General features: G+C 43.0%; 1 protein-coding gene across 2 annotated transcripts in view; it reads right to left on the reverse strand.

The window, feature by feature from the left end:
- Rbm20 (RNA binding motif protein 20) overlaps nucleotides 1–19,082 on the reverse strand; it is a 181,210-nt gene that overhangs the window by 150,136 nt on the left and 11,992 nt on the right. Inside the window, exon 1 of one of the 2 annotated variants that reach the window (XM_074078332.1) lies at nucleotides 1–19,082. This exon is cut by the window's right edge and continues 11,664 nt beyond it. The exons of the other annotated variant lie outside the window; for it this stretch is intronic. The gene's annotated coding sequence lies outside the window, so the exon portion shown is untranslated. 2 annotated transcript variants of the gene reach the window in all.

Here is a 19,082-nt window from a genome sequence, read left to right on the forward strand (position 1 = left end):
CTTGTTCTTCTCTAGGTATGACTTCAATAACTTTGCTTTCACTTATCCAAAGTCCGCTCACTTCTTCACGGCTCCTTCAAATGCTACCTCCTCAGGAAGACTTCACCAGAAACAAAGCCCTTTGTTCTTCTCCTTCCAGATAATTTCCTCCTCCTACAACTCTGGTACTTAGAGAATCATTAGCAATTAACACTGTACAATGACTAGACAATTATGACCTGTCTTACAACATTTACTAAATATTTTGGCTTTGTTTGCCTTATCTCCACAACTTGGTTGCCAACTTCTGGAGGACAATATGGAGGATACTTTTATATCATCCCAGGCAGTGACACAGAACTAGTGCATGCACACACAGAGACACATCCACACAGACACACATCCATATAAGATGGGCATATCCTCAGATGAGAGAATCTTTAAATTATTGGCTTAAATTATTTCAACTGTAAGAGTAGTGAATGAAACTTAAAAAGAGCCTGAAGAATTTAGTCCAGCTGAGCATGGTGGCTCATACCTGTGATCCTAGTTAGTTGAGAAGTAGAGATTGGGAGGATTGCAGTTCAAGGCCTTTCTGGACAAAAATTTAGCGAGATACCCCACCTCAACCAATAGGTGGGCATGGTGGCACATGCCTGGCATCTCAGCTACATGGGAAGTATAAATACGAGGATTGCAGTCCAGGCTGGCCTGGGTAAATAGTCAGACTGTCCCAAAAATAACAAAAGCAAAAAGGGACAAAGGCTTCACTCAAGTGGTAGAGCACCTGCCTAGCAAGCTCAAGGCCCTGAGTTCAAGCCCCAGTACTGAAGGGGAAAAAAAACAAAAAACAAAATAATATAGTCCAGCAACTGCTTCAAAAATACTAGCCACTATTTGATCTCAAAGACTTAAGCAATCTTAATGCATGCACTTACTACTGGCTTGTTAATATGCAGTTTTCCTAACATAATTAAAATTACTTGGATTAAATAGGTTCAACAGCATTAATCAGTGAGCTTCAAAGTGATCCACAAAGACTTGAGTGATATTATTGAGTTTGTGTGGTCATGACAAAAGTGTCCAGTTACAGATTCTGTAATTCAAGTGTGCTCACCATCTGGAAATAAACTGATAATTGAGAGAATTCTAAGAAGATGCTCAGAGCTTGTTCAAACTGCAGGTCCCTGGAATCCTCTGACCTGAGGAGTAAGACAAACGCAGCAGTCTGGTGTTAAGAGTTCACTGTCAAAAGCAATGCCCCATGGACGTTAGAGCCAGAATGGAAAATAAGAACTGGTGATATGGGTACAGATTTCTAATGGATGCTACAGAATGTTAAGATTTGACCATGACATTCAAACATCTAATGCAGTTCATTTGTTAAAGTCTAACGAGAGACTGAAATGTACCTTGAAGAGTGGCCCTCTCTCCAGGCAGAGCTCCAACAAGCAATGACAACATAAGAGTAAGAGGGAGGGTAGGAGCAGTAGCACATGCCTGTCAGGAGGTGGAGATCAGGAGGGGGAGGACAGAGGTCATAGCCCAGGCAAAAAGTTCCCCAGACCCCATCTCAATCATTGGCCGTGTGAGGTGGTGTATGCCTGTCATCCCAGCTATGCAGGAAAGCACAGATTTAGGAGGATCCTGACCAAGGCTAGCCTGGGGAAAATAAGCAAGACCCTATCTCAAAAATAACCAACCCAAAAAGGGGGGTTGGGCATGGCCCAAGTAGTAGACTGCCTGCCTGGCAAGCACAGGGCCCTGAGTTCAAACCCCACTACTACAAAAAACAAAGTGAAACAAAAATGCAGGAAGAGGTGCTCAGAACAGCCTCAGGTCTGCTCCCCGCTCCAGGAAGATAAATTCTCACTCTACCACAGCTAAAGCCTCCATGTATAGACACATTCTCCTCAAAATGTTTAGGAACCCAACCCCAAAAATGTCACACATGAAAAATAAAATTACCTTTTCATGTCACTCAAGCTCATAGGTTACCACGCCATGAGGTTTTCAACAGCTATCTATTTTAACACACCAGTCACCAGTCCTGCACAACCTCTAGAGCCAACTCAGTCCTGGAATCAACTAAACTTCACTTCTCCAGTGTCCTCAAACTGCAGAGAGCTGGGAATACGCAGGTTACAGAAGCAGACTCTAGGCTGTGGTCATTCAACAGCTAGCACCTCCTAAACTCTCACCTGCAGCCTTGACCTCTGTGACTTAGGGAAATTCATCACACCCAGAGCTGGGAGGCTGGCCTGAGTTACACACATGGCACAGCTGGCAGCAGTGGAAATTCAGACAAGCCTTTCAGAAGTCATTTGAGAATATGTAAAGACCCTTAAAAGCATCTCCACTCTCCCCTATATGCTGGGCTGAACAATATGGGATCATGTTTAGACAAAAGATGTTTACTGACATTTTTAAAAGACGAAAACCTCCTAAAATCCAACAGTGGAATGGCTGCAGAATATGTATGTTTGTAAAATAAGGTTGGAGGGAGCAAAATTTGAAGTTCAGCATTAGAGTACAATTAAAATTTAAAAGGAGGATTATGAATTTATGTACAGAAACAAAGACAAAGGAAGTATTCCAAACAGCAACTGATCTGGGTGAGTGCACCCAGAGGGACTTGCCCCTGCTTTCCTGCTGCCCTGTAATAAACAGCAGTTGGGTTTGTGTCACACACAGCCCATAAGGTGCTAGAACACGGGCACCCCAGCGTGCTGGGGGCAATGACGCTCTGAAAAAGTCACCTTCACTTCCAGGAGGAAAGGCGGGGGCTGGGGGGCGCTGTGCCACTCCTCGCACCAGGTCTGCAAATGTCTGCGATCAAGTGACCCATGGAGTTTCTTGGGGTTTTGGGGATGGGATGGGGTCGGATGGAGACCCGGGCGCACACCTGCCGCCAACACGCGTGAAGACGCCAGCGGGAGACACTGCCCCCCTTTTCCGCCGATCATCTCCCCAAAGCTCCACGGGACGGAGGGAAGGCAGCAGCTTGCCCTAAAAGGTCCAGGACGCAGGGCACAGGCTCGGTTGACAGCAAGCGCGGGAACCTCCTCTTCGATTGTCCGTTTTAAAGCACACACAAGGGTTGAATTATTAGGGAAACTCAGCTCAACAACCAGGATCTAAGGTGGTGGGGGGGGGGCTGCTGATCAAGCCACAAACTGGTAAGTGCTGCCCTATCCCGTCCTCCCGATGGCCGCCGGGAACAGGCTCCAGCCTCACCACTGCCCTCACTCGGTGGTGCTTGCGGTGGTGCAAAACGCCTGGGGAAGGTGGCTCTGCCATCTCCCAGACAAAAGCCATCTTAGCAAAAGCCATCCGGGAACAGCTATCCAGCTGAAGAGGAGGATGGGAACCCAATTCACACCCGAAAATACCCACAGGTTTGTCTCTCTGGTGTGAATTAGAGGAATTCCTCACCAAAATTGACACCTCAGCACCTTGGTCCCAGGTAACATCCTAACCACCACACCTGACCCTAAAGGGACAAAGGACTCCGTTTTAAAAGCCTAAGTAATAGGAAGGATCACAACAGGATGGGTCTGCTCTGTAAACCAACATTTACATTTTTCATCCTTTCCAGAAAAGAGGTTTAAAAGGGAGTGTTTCTTGGAATATTAATAAACAATAAAAATATTTGAAGTGCCATATTATTTCTACTAATCTTTTAAATCTTGAACTGGGGAGATGTATTTGTTTAACAAACTCATAATACTTGGGCAGGCACAACTCAGGGCATTATACTAATATGTACTCATTTCTAACAATAGCCCTAAAAGGTAGGTACTATGGTGACCTGTCTTCATTAAGATTGGGTGGCCCTGTAGGTGCTGCCTCTGATAAAGGCTCCCTTGGCTGCTTGTGGGAGGGAGAGATCACATGACAGACAGGAAGCCAGAGGTATTCCCAAACCAGCTTCCTCTTCTTATAACACCTGACTCTGCGGAGAACTGGGAAGCCATGAAAACTACATTGATCCCTTCCAAGGGCAGTGCCCCCCCATAAACTAATCACTCACTTTCCACCCACCTTTCAAGGTTCCACCACCACTCAACATCACCACCCAGGGAACCAGGTTTCCAGTACGTAAAACTTTAGGGAACATACTCAACCCATACTCACACCATGGCAGCTCCACTTAACAGGCAGTAACTGGGGCACAGGGAGGTTAAATAACTTGCCCAAGATCACACAGCTGGTAAGTGGCAAGTGGGGTTCAAAGCCAAGCAGAGCAGTTCCAGAGACCACCCAGCTATGGTAAAATTAACACCTGCAAATGTTACTGTTGGCTTTTTAAACTGGTACAACTTTACTGTAAAGCAATGTAGAAAACATGTCAAAAACGATCAAAACACATGTACTCTTTAACCTAGAAAGTCAAAGATTCTCTACATTGCATTCCTACAGGCATGAGGAGACTCCTTGCAGTATTAAGAGTAAAATCTGGGACCACAACTGTCCATCAGTAGGTGAATAATTAGCTAAATTTTCATAGATCAGCTCTGTCAAATGTCAAGCAATCATGGAAAATTAAATTGTAAAAATGATGCAATTGCAAGAAAAATATGTCTAAATATAATGCTAAGCAAGAAAGTCAGAATGTGAAGTTGCACATAATCCAGGGTCCCTCTTAGCTATAGTTTTGCTTTCTGTAGTTTCAGTTGCTCACAGCTAATAATGGACTATAAATATTAAATAGAAAATTCCAGAAATGAGCAATACATAAGTTTTAAATTGTGTGCTGTTCTGAGACACAGGATGAAGTCTCTCCCAGATCTGCTCTCCTGCCTGGGATGTTAATCTTCCCTTTGTCCGGGGTATCCATGCTGTATATGCTACCCTCCTTTAGTCATTTAGCAGCTGTCTCAACTATTAGATCAACTGTCATAGTATGACATTGCTTGTGTTCCCAAGTAACTTGTATTTTACTTGATAAAGGCCCCAGATCACAAGAAGAGTGATGCAAAGGAGGTACCAGAGAATAAAGCATAAAAGGACAGACTAACTGGTACTGTGAGGCAGCACGGCAGGGCATAAAAGAAAGAGCATAGGGCTCAGTGCCATCCGTGGTTGCAGGCATCAACTGGAGATCCTGGAAATGTATCCTCCAAAAGTAAGCAAAATACAACTACATTTAAAAATATATGTAATGTCCAAAATAAAATGAATGAATACAAATAGGTGAATAATTGAGTGTGACAAGGAGATGATTGCTAATAGCCTTTTCTTTCAAAATCTTTACATTATTACAGTAATGCTGTTATACATAAAACCTGGAAAAAGAGAAGTCTATCTCAAGGTATTTAGGAGAATAAGCCATGAGCATCCAGAAGGAAGCACACCAGGGATGGATCTACTGTACTGTCTCTGGTTAAGGGATGCCCTGCCAGGGAGGAAGGATGGAGGTGGCAGATAGAGAACTCCAGCCGAGACAAATTCTAACACTGCAGATTCAAGGCCCTGCTCAATCCCCGTGAATCATAACGACAGTGAAAGAAGCAAAGGCCAGTCAATGCCAGGACTTTTCCCATAAAGCATATGATCTAAAGAAACACCTTGCAGTCCTGAGAGATCTAGGCTCAGAGCTGATCACGGGACACGTGAGGATGTGCCACATTCTACAGTCCCTTATCTGTCTGTCCCAGGTCTCATCAATGGTCCCTGGGAGAGAGACCAGAGTGACCTGGGCCATTGCTTGGATGCACACTGAAACACCTAGAAGTAAAATCCTTAGATTCCTTAAGAAGTCAAGTCAAAGCAAGAGGAAAACAAAAAAACTCCCCTCAGCAGGAACAACCAAATAAGGTGAATTAAAAGGTTTCAAAGAGATGAATCATCAGACTAATTAAATAAAGTTGTCATAGTAAAATAAATAAATAAATAACAAGGCAAAAATATCTGAACAGCCAAATAGAGTCTTTTGAAAGGTTTGAAAGGCACGACATAGTTATTTTTATTTCAGCAGCTCTCCTTAGGAGTTTGTCCATTTGCTTCCTTATCCAGAAGCCAACAGAGCATCTTTCAGTCGTTGTGTGCCTCAAGATGGTGGCAACATGTCCTTTCTCCACTACCACCTCTTCCTTTTACTAACAGGACAGCCCCCACAAATGCCAGTTTGGTTGGGACAGGGAGCCAGTCCCTGAAAATTTACTGCAACCAAGTAAAGGTACAAAGTTTACTGATTTGAAAGCAATCTACTGAGCTTAAACATGCTGTAATTCAATCCAAAGGTTTTTTTAAAGAAACATTAAAGTATGTAAGTAAGTGGTTTGTTGAATGACAGGCAAAAGCCCCTAAGAGAATTTTCAAACAGATGGTAGTAGCCTTTAAACACATTATACTTCATTTTGAGTGATCTTAACAGAAAATGCAAATAATATGTGCAAGTTGCCCATTGTTTAAATATCATTCTTACTCCTGAAAGTAAAGCCTCCAGCTCACCCCCCACCCCAACACACACTCCTTCCCAGTGCTCCCCTCTCAGACTGTGCCTGGCAACATCTCCATAGTTCTCCAGCCATAATAAACAACCTCACATCAGCACAACTGCAAAAGTAATTGGCATTTTAAATGCTTATTCTACCTCCCTGGTGGCTTTGCTGCAATACTGAAAGACAGAAGGAAGTTTTTCCCCCAATTAAAAACATGAGATCTTAAAGGAGCTCAGGACAAGGTGAGTTCAATACACAGCATGTAAACATTCACAGAGAAATGGTACAACTTGCCAGGTGACGGTGGCTCACGCCTGTAACCTAGCTATTTGAGAGGCAGAGATCAGGAGGATCATTATTTGAAGCCAGCCAAGGCAAATAGATAGAGACACCCATATCTAAAATAACCTGAGCAAAATGTACTGGAGGTGTAGCTCAAGTGATAGAGCACCTGCTTTGCAAGCACAAAGCCCAGAGTTCAAACCCCTCACGAGAGACAGACAGAGAGAGGGAGAGAGAGAGAGAATGAGACAAAGACAGAAAAGAAAGAAAGAAGGAAGCAAGGAAGGAAGGAAGGAAAGAAGGAAGGGAAAAGAGCAGGTACAACGTTTGCCAACTGAAAATACTTTTTCCACATAAGATACCATTTTAAAAATCACTTTTCAAAATAAAACAGAGAAGCAAAATAAAGCAAGGACCAAGACTTTTAGTGATTAATAGGTTTTGTCAGAACTGGACTTCAAGTGAAACCTTAGGCCAAAGAATCTTGAGAGGTAGAGTGAACTCTGTCCTCTCCCTCCCCTCTTCAGAACCCTTAAAGAGCAGACATTAAAAAGTTTTCCAAGAGGGAATTCAAGAGGGTTTCTAAAAGTGCTCCCCAGCACTCTCATCACTCATCAGAAACTCTCTGGACAGGAATGACACTTGCTAGGGTTTTTTTTCTCTCTCCCTCCACCTGTCGCCCCAATCTCTCTTGGAATGCCAGAGCCAGGCCATTTGCACTTTCTGCCTGAATGACAAAGTCTCCCCTGCAATCCAATATCTCTCCTGCAACCCAAGCTGGACACCCCTAGAAAAATATATGCCAGTGGAGACCACTTCATACATAAGGGTCACAGAATGGCCACAGGTTGATCCCTCTTCCAACCCCTGCCTTTTGTTCCTTCAACATAGTGACTAGCTCCACCTTTCAGAATAAGTACGGCTGGGATGGGTGAAGACACACGAAGAATTGTGAGAGCAGGAGTCGGGCTGACTATTTCTAACTTCCTAGGGCTCAAGGTGGACCCAGCTACTGCTCTGGAATTCCAGGCAGGCGTGCCTGGCATAAGTAATTGAGTTAAGGGCGATCTAAAGAAAGACTTCACGTTCACATTCATATGCTAAACTCGATTAAAAATAGACTCAAGTAGGACCTGACTTCACTTTTAATTTTAGCCTGGTGATGAGCACGTCCTAAAGACAGAAAGTCACCAGACACTTTCCTGAGTGCAGTGATCTTCATATTTTTATAAAAAGGAAATGCAGCAAGTTCTATTAATAAAAGTGCTGTAGCCTCAGTTAAATCTGGATGGGTGGTAAATCCGGGCTCCCTCTGGCTTCACCTGCCCGGGGCCAGTCACTCACTCACACCCAAGCCCCCAACAGGTCATATGCATGGGGGAGGGGGAGAATGTGGTCCAGGAATCAAAGGCCACATGTGATTGCTTTGTGATTAGTGAGGCACTACAAGGCACAGCTCCTGGACACCTCTCAGGTGACCAAGTGACTCAACCAAACGCATCTGCCAGTAACTCTTAAAGGGCGTATGAAATGAACCATTGCCAAGATGGAGCCCTCTGCGTTATGAGATTTACTGATGAAATGGAGGCTGGGTTATGGTTTTAAGAGAGTCCCAAGGAGAAAGGAGAGAGATTGTGACAATCGCTCAGTGAGGACAAGCAATCCACCTTTCTTCCAACACAAAGGTGGCACAAAGACAGTTGGCCTCCAGCTCGCCAGGTCTCTTGCCTTTCTATCTACCCGCACATAGCAAAACAAAATGTGACCAGGTGGAAAAGCCACCCTTAGAGAATTGAGGCTCTGCACCCAGGCTGAATGATAATTCCAAACTTAGGCAAAAATACCCAGGTCTATAAGAAAGTGCTAGGGCTGAGTGTGGATGTCCAGTCACAAGGCACTTCAAACACAAATTCCCACCCACCTCAGGATGCTTTAGATGTCTAAGAGCAGCACTTCTGCATTTTTTTTTTTTTTTTTTTTTTTGGTGGTGGTAGTACTGGGGTTTAAACTCAGGGCCTCACATTTGCTAGACAGGTGTTCTCCCACTTGAGCCACTGCACCAGTCCCTGCTTTCTTTTGTAAATAAACATTTAAGCCTTGCCAGGCACTGTGTTGGCACTGTGTTGTGGACAATCTCGTGTCATCTTCCCAACAAACAAATGAGACTGACTGAAGAAACGAGGCACAGAGAGTACAGGCACCCGCCTAGTAAAGACAGCCAAGATATTCTAGCCCATGTCTCTCTCAACCCAAAGCTAGACTAGTGGCAATAAAAAAAAGTCCCACCGGGGTCAAGGAGGGAGTTCTAAGTGGATTTCCATAGGCAAATTTCCTTCCCTCAAAGGAAGACCAACTCTCATATTTGGTTGAGATTTCATTCTTGTTTTGCTTTTGCCTCTCCTTCTCATGTTAATATCACAGCTCTTTGTAAACACCCTGTCAATCTCCAATTTAAACAATCCCACAATAATCTGACCCTAACAGGAACATAAATTCTGTAGGGTGAGATAGAAAACCCTAAGCTCTGGAGTCAGACAGATGTGAGTTAGGATCCCAGCCTTTCCATTGACTAACGACATGATTCTCACAGCCAGAATCAAACTCAAGAACATCTGAAAACAGGATAGCTGAGCTGGTGCTCTGTCTTAACTTTTTATAATGGAAATGATCTGGCTATATAAAGGTAGAGAAAATAGTACAATTTCCCATGTATCATCGTCCAGCTTCAAAAATTATCAACCCATGGACAATTTTGTTTACTTTGTGCCTCTAAATCATTCCCCCACCATTTAAAACAATGTTTGTCATTTTATTTTAATTTATTTTTTTGAGACACAGTCTCACTAAATAACCCAGGCTGGCCTGGAACTGGCAATCCTCTTGCCTCCATCCTCCCAAGTTCTGGTATTACAGGTATGCACCACTATGCCCAACTCCCCCAAACCCTCATTATTTTGAAGTGAATTCCAGACATATCATTTCATCTATACTGTAGTATATAGCTCTAGAGTGTAACAATTTTTAACTTCATCACAGCAGCATTACAATTACAAACAAGTAAGTAAGTCAGAAATAAATAATTCCCTAGCCCCCATATCCAGTCTACTCAAATTTCTTAGGTTATCCTCTATGTGTACACACACACACACACACACACACACACACACACACATATTACTGTCAGTTTGTTTGAGCTCTGATTCAAATGAGGATTTTAGACTATATTTTGCTGATAAGTATTTAAAGGTCCAGTTACTTTACAGATAGCCCTTCTTGCTATTTCATTCTTACAATTTATTTGCTAAAGATACCAGATCTTCTGGCCTGAGAATAGCCCCCAGTCTAATTGGTTATTTCACTGTCATGGTGTCATTTTGACCTGTTCCTCTATCCCCTGTATTTTTGACAAAGTGGTGGTGAAATCTCGAACTGGCATAAATTCAGAGTCTTAACTTTGATGGTGCTGTGTACTTCCAAATACATCCATTACCTTAGAGGCCACATGGTGCCTAGAAGTCATTCTTTTTTGTGACACTAAGACTGATAGTGGGTTTGAATGAATGTGGTCAGCCTGACCCATCCATTAGACAAGTCCTCATCAGCTCCGCTCGATAGTTTGGCAGCCATTAACATGCATACTGTCTGAACACGATTTCACTAGGGTTTGAAGGTGTACTGTCCTGTCTGTACTTACTACATGGGACTCTCACATAAAGAATTTCTCCTCATCATATTTAGCTGTCCTAATGTATTGGACAAGAGGAGCAGAATAAATACCTAATTCTTTTCCTTTCTTGCTTAGTTTTCAATATAATAAATTGGTTCTTGGTATCTTATATTGGGAAATATTAAACTTTTAACTCATGGACTTGATACATTTCAACAAATTTAATTTATGTCAATCTACTAACTTTCTTCAAGTTAAAACTGCTTACCATTTGGGCAGTAAGAGCTTCTGAGTCTTTCTGACAGGACACAGTGGTGTCTGATTCCTTTTGGTATAAGATATTCCAGCTTATCATGTATGTTTTCTATCCCAGACCAGGAATCAGCTATGATTCTGAGGACTCTCAGTTCTTTTTAGTGGAAAATTATTTTAGATGTCACGGTCTGGATGTTCTAGGTGCTTATTGCTACCAAGTGAGTCCTTATTTCTAGGCTATGCAGTGGACAGAGTTAGAAAATATTTACTTAAGAGAAAATCCATAAAAAGTACATATTGATATTTCCAATTCAAATTTAGCATTGCAGGATCTTCACTTTATATCTTTGATTGTAAAAGTGTTTTCCCTTTTTTTGGGGGGGAGGGGGTACAAACATTTGAACTCAGGGCCTCACACTTGCTAGGCAGGTGTTCTACCACTTGAGCCATTCTGCCAGCTCTCTCTCTCTCTCTCTCTTTGAACATAAACTGAAAGTCTTAGTTTCAAATTATTTTAACATAACTACTTATATGTATGCGTAAGTCTACTGGGTGCATACTAATAACTAACTTATGGTAATTAGTGTCAGTATGTACTAGCAGTATTATTACAAATAATATTACTGGAAACAGCTAGACTTGTCTGGAGCACATTTTTATCTTAAGATTTATTCCAGTTTTATATAATCAACTTATGATTTAAAGTTATCCAAAGTCATTTTGCACCAACTTAATACATGTTTGTTTTATTTTGCTCTTGATTGTAGGGGAAATTATTGGAAATGTTTTTTCTAATTTTGACTCAATTTTATTTATAATTAGCAAAAACACTTATGAGGCTACAAGACCAAATCTACAAAACAAAATACATTCAACGAACTCTAGCTTCTACCACAACCTACCCCTCCATTTCCTCCCTCCCCATACAGGTAACCATTTTTATTGGCTTATGCTTCCATTTATTTTAATTATAACAAACATATATATTAAATGAAAGGTAGCATGCTATCCACTTTTTTGCACTCTGCTACTTTGATTTAGCAATATGCCCAGAAGCCCATTCCTCAGCAGTAAGTGGACTGTCCTCCTTTTGTGCACTACTTAGAACACACTGCACAGGTGTCTCCAGCTTTACTCTGCCCAACAGTGTGCCTTGTTTCTAGATTTGCAGTTTGACAAATAGTGCCATAATGGAGAACCTTGTGCATATACAGCTTCCTTACTTTTGCTTGTGCATCTTGGGGTAGATCCTATAAACAAGATCGGTTGGTCAAAAATTGACACACATGAAATTTGGTTAGGACTTGTCAACTTCTCCCCACAGAGGTTGTAGCATTTCACACTCCCACCATGATGTAAGATGTTTTATATGCTGACATTGATTTTTTTTTAATTTTTATAAAATCTGAGAAGTTTAATTATCTTTGAAAGAGATCTTAATGAAAGCCACCTAATCCAGTTCTTTACATTTTAGACAAAGGAAAGGACTGGAATGTGCTCAAGGCTCTATCTCTACGCCCTGACCTCCCAGATTGGCACTTTACACATGATTTTCCTCCCTAATTACGTCACAGAAGTCAGGCCTCATTCTAAGTACTCAGATTGAAAATATTATAGGTTAGTCTGGGTTTTTGTGAGCTACAAATAGTTCCCTGAATCAGAAAATGCAAGGTCACTGGGCAAGGGGGCACTTCCCAGTACTTCCTCCTTTCCTAATCCCCTCACATCCTGTCTAACAAAACACAGATTGGATTTGGAATTTGAGGGCAGGACAGCCAAGTGCTGGCTACTCTCCACGCCACACACCGAAGATCATCTTCCCTGAGTTTCCCTCTCCCCACAGCTCCTCCCGGCATCTGAGATCGCACACGACCTAGACTTTCATCCTTGCTGGACATGCAATTGTTCTAGTCTCTTTCGGCCTTTGTTTCAAGGGACTGAGCCCAAGCCTGTTGTTCTACATCTGCCATTGAGATCCCTTCATACACAACTCAGATCTCAATCAAAGACAGTTCCACTAGACTGGCAACTTCCACAGCCAGGCTGCAATAAGAGCACCGAGTTACTGATGCCCTGGGTGAGTTCTGTTTCCCTGAATCACACAGCAGCAGAGGCCAAGATCCTCACGCATGGTACATCTGCAGTTCCCTGAATCCAAAGCTCAGATCCTAGAGCCCACATGCCCACATGGTTCACATCTTAGGTGGGCTTGCAAGGAACAAATGCCATCATTTGACAGTCACTACAGTCAGTAGTTCAGTTAGTAATTCAACAAATACTCACCGAGCACCCTCTAGGTGCCAAGAACTGTTCTGGGGTGTTGGGGGACAGACGCCTGAATAAAAGTCCCCTGCTTCTGTAGCACTTATGAGGGGGAGGCCAGGATGAAAGGAGAAGTAAAGACAATAAAAGCAAAACAAATAAGTAAATTATCCGTCTGTTGGAAAATGACAAATGGAAAAAACAGAACACAAGGCAAGGAAGCACGACCAAGAAGTGATGAACTCAAGATGCAATTCAAAGAGGGTGTTCCCAGTGGGTCCCTTTGACAATAGCTTATTTTTCAGGGAACTCCTTTTTTTAAACTTCCACAAGTCAACTGTCATTATCATTGCCATAGTAAACCTGCAACTATTAGGCCCAATGGCTCATGCCTGTAATCCCAGCTCCTCAAGAGGCAGAGATAAGGAAGATCACAGTTTGAGGTCAACCTGAGAAAAGAGTTAGCAAGACCCCATCTCAACCAACAAGCCAGGCATAGTGGCACATACCTCCAGCTATACAAGAGGCCAGACCTGGAGAAAAAGTGAGACCCTATCTTAAAAATGACTAAAAGCAAAAAGGGCTGGATGGAGGTGTGGCTCAAGTAATAGAACACCTGTCTAGCAAGCTCCAGGCCCTGAGTTCAAACCCCAGTCCAGCCAAAACAAACAAACCAAAAACCTGTTATTCTCACAATCGTCAAGGTAATGAGAGAGAAGAGTCTCAGTGTTGCAGTTGACTTGTGGCATTTCAGAAACCGCTTAAAATAAGCAGAGTGTTAGCTTAGGGCTTAAAAATCTGTTTTTGTGACCCAGAATTTGTCACTGAAAGCTTTGATGCCATGAAGTCTAAGGAGGGTCCCAGTGGTCAGAACGAACATTTCTCCTAGTTGGATTAAGTTTTCCAGAAGACACATAGCCTGGAAATTGCCTATACAAAATCAAACCCTGGCTGGGCATGACTGAGTAAAACGAAGACAGGTCACACCATGGCACTAATCCAGCAGAACAAATGTGCCAGGTGTTTCAGTTGACAAAGCGACCCTCACAGGATGGATCTTTCGCTTCCCACTTTATCGTGCCGTTATTTCAGCCCTGGATGTGACTGATCCTCTATCTCTCCATGAAACAGGATCTAAACATCAAAGAGTCTCTTTTGGTTCAGACAAAATCCCATTTCACTTTTTTTTTTTTTTCCAGTACTGGTGCTTGGACTCAGGGCCTTCACCTTGAGTCACTCCACCAGCCCTTTTTTTGTGAAGGGTATTTTCAAGACAGGGTCTCACAGAACTATTCGCCCAGGGTTGCCTTCAACCTCCTGGTCTCTGTCTCCTGAGTAGCTAGGATTACAGGTGTGAGCCACTGGGGCCCAGCTTCCATCTCACCTTTATCAAGCAATTAAAGACACTAGGGCTTCTTTTTCTAGTATTACTTCCACTTACTCTACTCTTTCCCCTGACCTTTAGGAGACCCAAACAATTATGTACCAGAAGACCCTTACTATCCCACCTCATCTCAAACCAGAATGACCCTGCGTGTTCACCTGTAGTCTTATGATCCAGCTCTCCTAAAGCAGGAGGTGGTCCAGCACCTTTATTTTCCATCCTAATCCTAGCAAGTAATCTACCACTTGGATTGTTCAATCAATGAACTCCAATCTGTGGCCAGTAAACCACGCTTACTCTGAATCCCAGTAGCTCAACTTCTTACATTCTCCTGAACCACAAACCAGTAGAGCAACTTTTGTTATCATCAAGTAAGTAGCATCCATCTTGGTATTCTCATAATTAGTACCATTTATAAGCTTAATTGCAAGTGAATTCCTGAAACAAAAAGTCCTTGTAGGGTATTAAATGACTTTGATCTTACCATTCAGTACTTCATTTCAACAGTACATAGTCACATGCCATCACAATGACGCAGAACAAGCCTGCACCCTAGGCCCCCTGTTAACCGTGTGGAGTCTCCGAAGCTAAGTGTCCCCCTTTGGCACACAGCAGCTTGCAGACCAGAGCTCAGGGTCTCCCCATCTGCTTCCTCTTCTTATCAGTCAGGGTGAAGCACAAGTTGGAGAAAACCAAGCTCGGTGTTCCTCAGTTCTCACCAGGAGAGCACCTGAGTAGTTTTTCTCATCCCTGAGTCAGGTGGGTCAGAGTCAGGTTGCACTTATGCCTCAAGGACAGAGACCCCAGGAAGTGCCTAGGATACCAAGAAGCATGGCACAGCCCTGCCTACAAGGATAGTGCAGGCTGGCTTGAGAGGGCAAATGCTACAATGGGGGGGCACAGAGAACCCTGCTTAGGATCAGGGAATACCCTGGAAGAGGTGAGGTTTAAGCAGAATCCAGGAGGATGAAGAAGAATGTTCTAGTCAAGGAGTGGGGAATGGTGCAGGCTGGCAGAGGGAAGCAGGAGGACAGCCAAGGCAGGACAGCAGGCCAGGGACTGGCAAGCTAAGTGGGAGGGGACCTGGGTCTGGAAGGGCCTCCAGGCAGCCTGCATCTTGACCCAGGGGCAAGCAGACGCCACCGATGGGGCTTTAAGCGAGCAGATGACACTGTCCTGGTGTAGAGAAAAGAAATGTCAGAGCCCAGACCTGGCTGGAGGCAAGGGGAGAAGCTGGGAGGCCTGAACTCAGGGCTGTGGAAAGGGCAGAGGGGTTCAAAAGAAAGGGAGGAGGACAAGTTGGAACAGTCTGAAGGCCTGGCTCAGAGCCTGGACTTTCCGATCATTGGCGAGGGGACCCTGAGCCACTAATCCCTACCTACTTCACAGGGTTGTTGGAGGATTAAAAGGGATAACCCAGGAGGAAACGAAGTGCTGCTCACTGCCCCCAGCACCGTGGCCTCTGCTGAGGCCACACGGCTAGGGGACTTCAGGTTACCCACACAGGCACAGGCCTTGCCCTGCTCTGCACAACAGCTCCAAGATTTGATGGTCTGTGTACTGTCCAGTCTCATTCCAGACCTGACTTCTTTTCTAGAAAACCAGAGAGCTGAATTAGATGACCTCCAAGGTCTCATCCAGGTTTGTGGTTTTATTATCTTATTCCCTCTTGTGTCCCAACGTGCCTAGTGATACTTCAAATAAAAATCTATTAAAGGAATACTTCAAAATCTATTGAAGGAATAGATCAACAGAAGGAAAAAAACCTCAGCTAATAAGTGATTGACTCTGAAAACCAAGACGAGAAAGTATGCTCCTTTCTTTTTCTTCTGGATAGTTGGGGTTTGAACTCAGGATCTTGTGCTTACTAGGCAGGCGCTCTACCACTTGAGCCATGCCCCCAGTCCTTTTGGACTTTCATTATTTTTTGAGTAGGTTCTCAACTTTTTACCTGGGGCCAGACTTGGACCATGATCCTCCTACCAATGTCTCCTACATAGTTGGGATTTACAGTAGTTTGCACCACACCTGGCTTATTGCTAAAATAGGGGCTCACTACTTTTTTTTTAAGGCTGACAATAACCATGATCCTCCCAATCTTTACCTCCACAGTAGCTGGGATTACAGTCATAAGCTGCCATGCCTGGCCCAAAACTATGTTCTCTGAATGCCTTAAAGGGTCACATTCAGATTCCATCCAAAGACACAGTAATAAAAATTCAAAGAGGTTTCACCCAAAAACTAATTCTTAGGTACAGAATTTGTGCTCCTAAAAGGTTAAATTATAATTGGTCTAGATATTTATCCAAGATGAACTGAAAGACACATCAAGATAAAGACTTACAAATAAATGGTATGAACATTTCTTTGCAACAGCCCCAAACTAAAAGCAACCTAAATGTGCATCTACAGATGAATGAATGAACAACCTGTGGTACATTCATAAAACAGAATACTACTCAGCAATGAGAAGGTCCAGAAGAACCTCAAAATCATTCCACTAAAACAAAAATCATAGAATAGGAGAAAATATTTGTAAATCATACATCTGATAAGGGTCTAGTATCCAGAATTTATAAAGAACTCTTATAATTTCACAAAAAAAGTATAAACAACTTGATTTTAAAACAGACTACAGAGGGCTGGGGTATGGCTCAGTGGTAGAGCACTTGTTCAACAGTGTTCAATCCCCAGTGCTACAAAAACACAAAGGATGATAGACAAGCAGACTTCTTTAAGGAAGATATACAAATGACAAAAAGCACATAAAAAGAAGTCTGATGCCGTTAAGTCACTGGTGAAAAATAAATCAAAACCACAGCACAACACAACTTCATACTGCCTACAGTGAAGCAGGAGGATTGAGAGTTTGAGGCCAGCCTGGACTACATATTGACTTCAAGGCCAGCCTGGGCTATACAGTGAGACCCTGATTCAAAAGCCAAAATAATAATAATAATGAAGAAAACCAGTAAGTGTTGGTGAGGATGCGGAATGTTAGACTCCTCATTCATTGCCAGAGGGAGGGTGAAATGGGATCACACTTCAGAAAGCAGGCAGGAGGAGCCTCAATAAATTAAACATAGAATTATCATATCACCCATCAATTCCACTACAATATACATACCCAAAAGAACTGAAAATAGATGTTGAAATAAAAACTTGTACGTGAATGTTTATAGCAGTACTATTCACAACAGCTAAACGTGAAACAACCCAAACATCATCAATGGATGAATGGATAAGTGAAAGGTCATCCATCCATACAATGGAATGCTATTCAGCAATAAAAAGGAATGAAAAATTCACACATTATACAATACGGCTGAACCTTGAATTCCCTAACCTGTGGGAAAGAAGTCATGTTATCAGATTCCATGTATATGAAATATCCAAAACAAGCAAATCCACAGAGACGAAGAGTAAGGTAGAGGCTTTCAGGGGCAGGCAGAAAGAGGGAATGGGAAGTAGCTGCTTAGCGAGTGTGGGTTTCCTTTTTGGGTGATATGAATATTTTGGAAATAGACCTCGGTGATGGTTGTACAATATTGTAAATGTGCTTGGAAATCACTGAATTCTATTCTCTAACATAAAGGGCAAATGTTACTCCTGTTGTTTGAATGTGGATAATCTCTCAAGGATTCCTGAGCTCAAAGCTGGGCCCTCACGGTGGCAAGTGTGGTGGCAGTTGTGGTGGTGGAGCCGGTGGGGCTTAGTGGAAGGTATTTAGATCACTGGGGGTGCACCCTCAGAAGGGATCAGTAGAGTGCAGGAAACATTTGGCTCAAAGGGCTTGCTATTCAAGGTGGAAAAATGCACTCCATCATGTCCTACTCACTGAAAACAGTGGACCCCCGCAAACAGACTCTGCAAACAGAGCATTAATGAGCCAAGGGACAATCAGAATAGACAACAGACCTTAAGGGTTCCTGCGCTTATGCTCCAAGAAGTTTGCAAGTAAGCAAGAAGCTAACAAGATGAAGAAGTGAAATCCTGGAAACTTCGTACCCTTCCTCATCAACCTAACGTAACTTGCTAAGGTTTTGCACACTGCTTACAAATAAAAGGTCCATGGGGATGGTGGTCGGCTGTGGTCACTTGATGAGTGACGGCCCTGACTGGTGGCTCAGCTCACTTGCCTCAGTGTCCGAGTAGTTCATTCTAGATTGTGTCAGAGTCTTTAAGATAGAGTTCTCCTTGAACCCCAAGAACAAGTTGTAAATTGAGGCCCCCTCACATTTGCATCTTCCCCACATGGCTGTTTCCCTTCCCACTTCTCCACCAGAACCCAAACTTATGACATGGCCAGATCTTGGAATTTCAGCCTCTCCAACTATGAACTAAATAAGCTGCTTTCTTTATAAAGCACCTCGCCTCCAGCTTTTCATTACAGCAAAAGAAAATACAGACACATTGTGTGTATTTTATCACAAATTTTTAAAATGTCATTTCCAATGAAAATTTTGAATGGAGTCGTTCACCTCCACAAAAGAGAACATAGTTTAATTCCATTTGCATAAAATTCTAGAAAACACAAACTAATCTATAACCATAGAAAGCAAATCAGCAGTTACCTGAGGTGGATGGAGTTAAGGGGAAAAGAAAGGACAAATTATAAAAACCACAAAGAAACTTTTTGATGACACTGGGGTTTGAACTCAGGACCTCACATTTGCTAGGCAGGTGCTCTGCCACTTGAGCCGCTCCACCAGCCCTTTTTGCATTGGTTATTTTTGAGATAAGGTCTCATTTTATGCCTGGGCCAGCCTGAACCATGATCCCCCTATTTGTACTTCCCTGCATAGCT

Source organism: Castor canadensis, chromosome 7 (genome assembly GCF_047511655.1).
Source record: "Castor canadensis chromosome 7, mCasCan1.hap1v2, whole genome shotgun sequence".
NCBI lineage: Eukaryota > Metazoa > Chordata > Mammalia > Rodentia > Castoridae > Castor > Castor canadensis.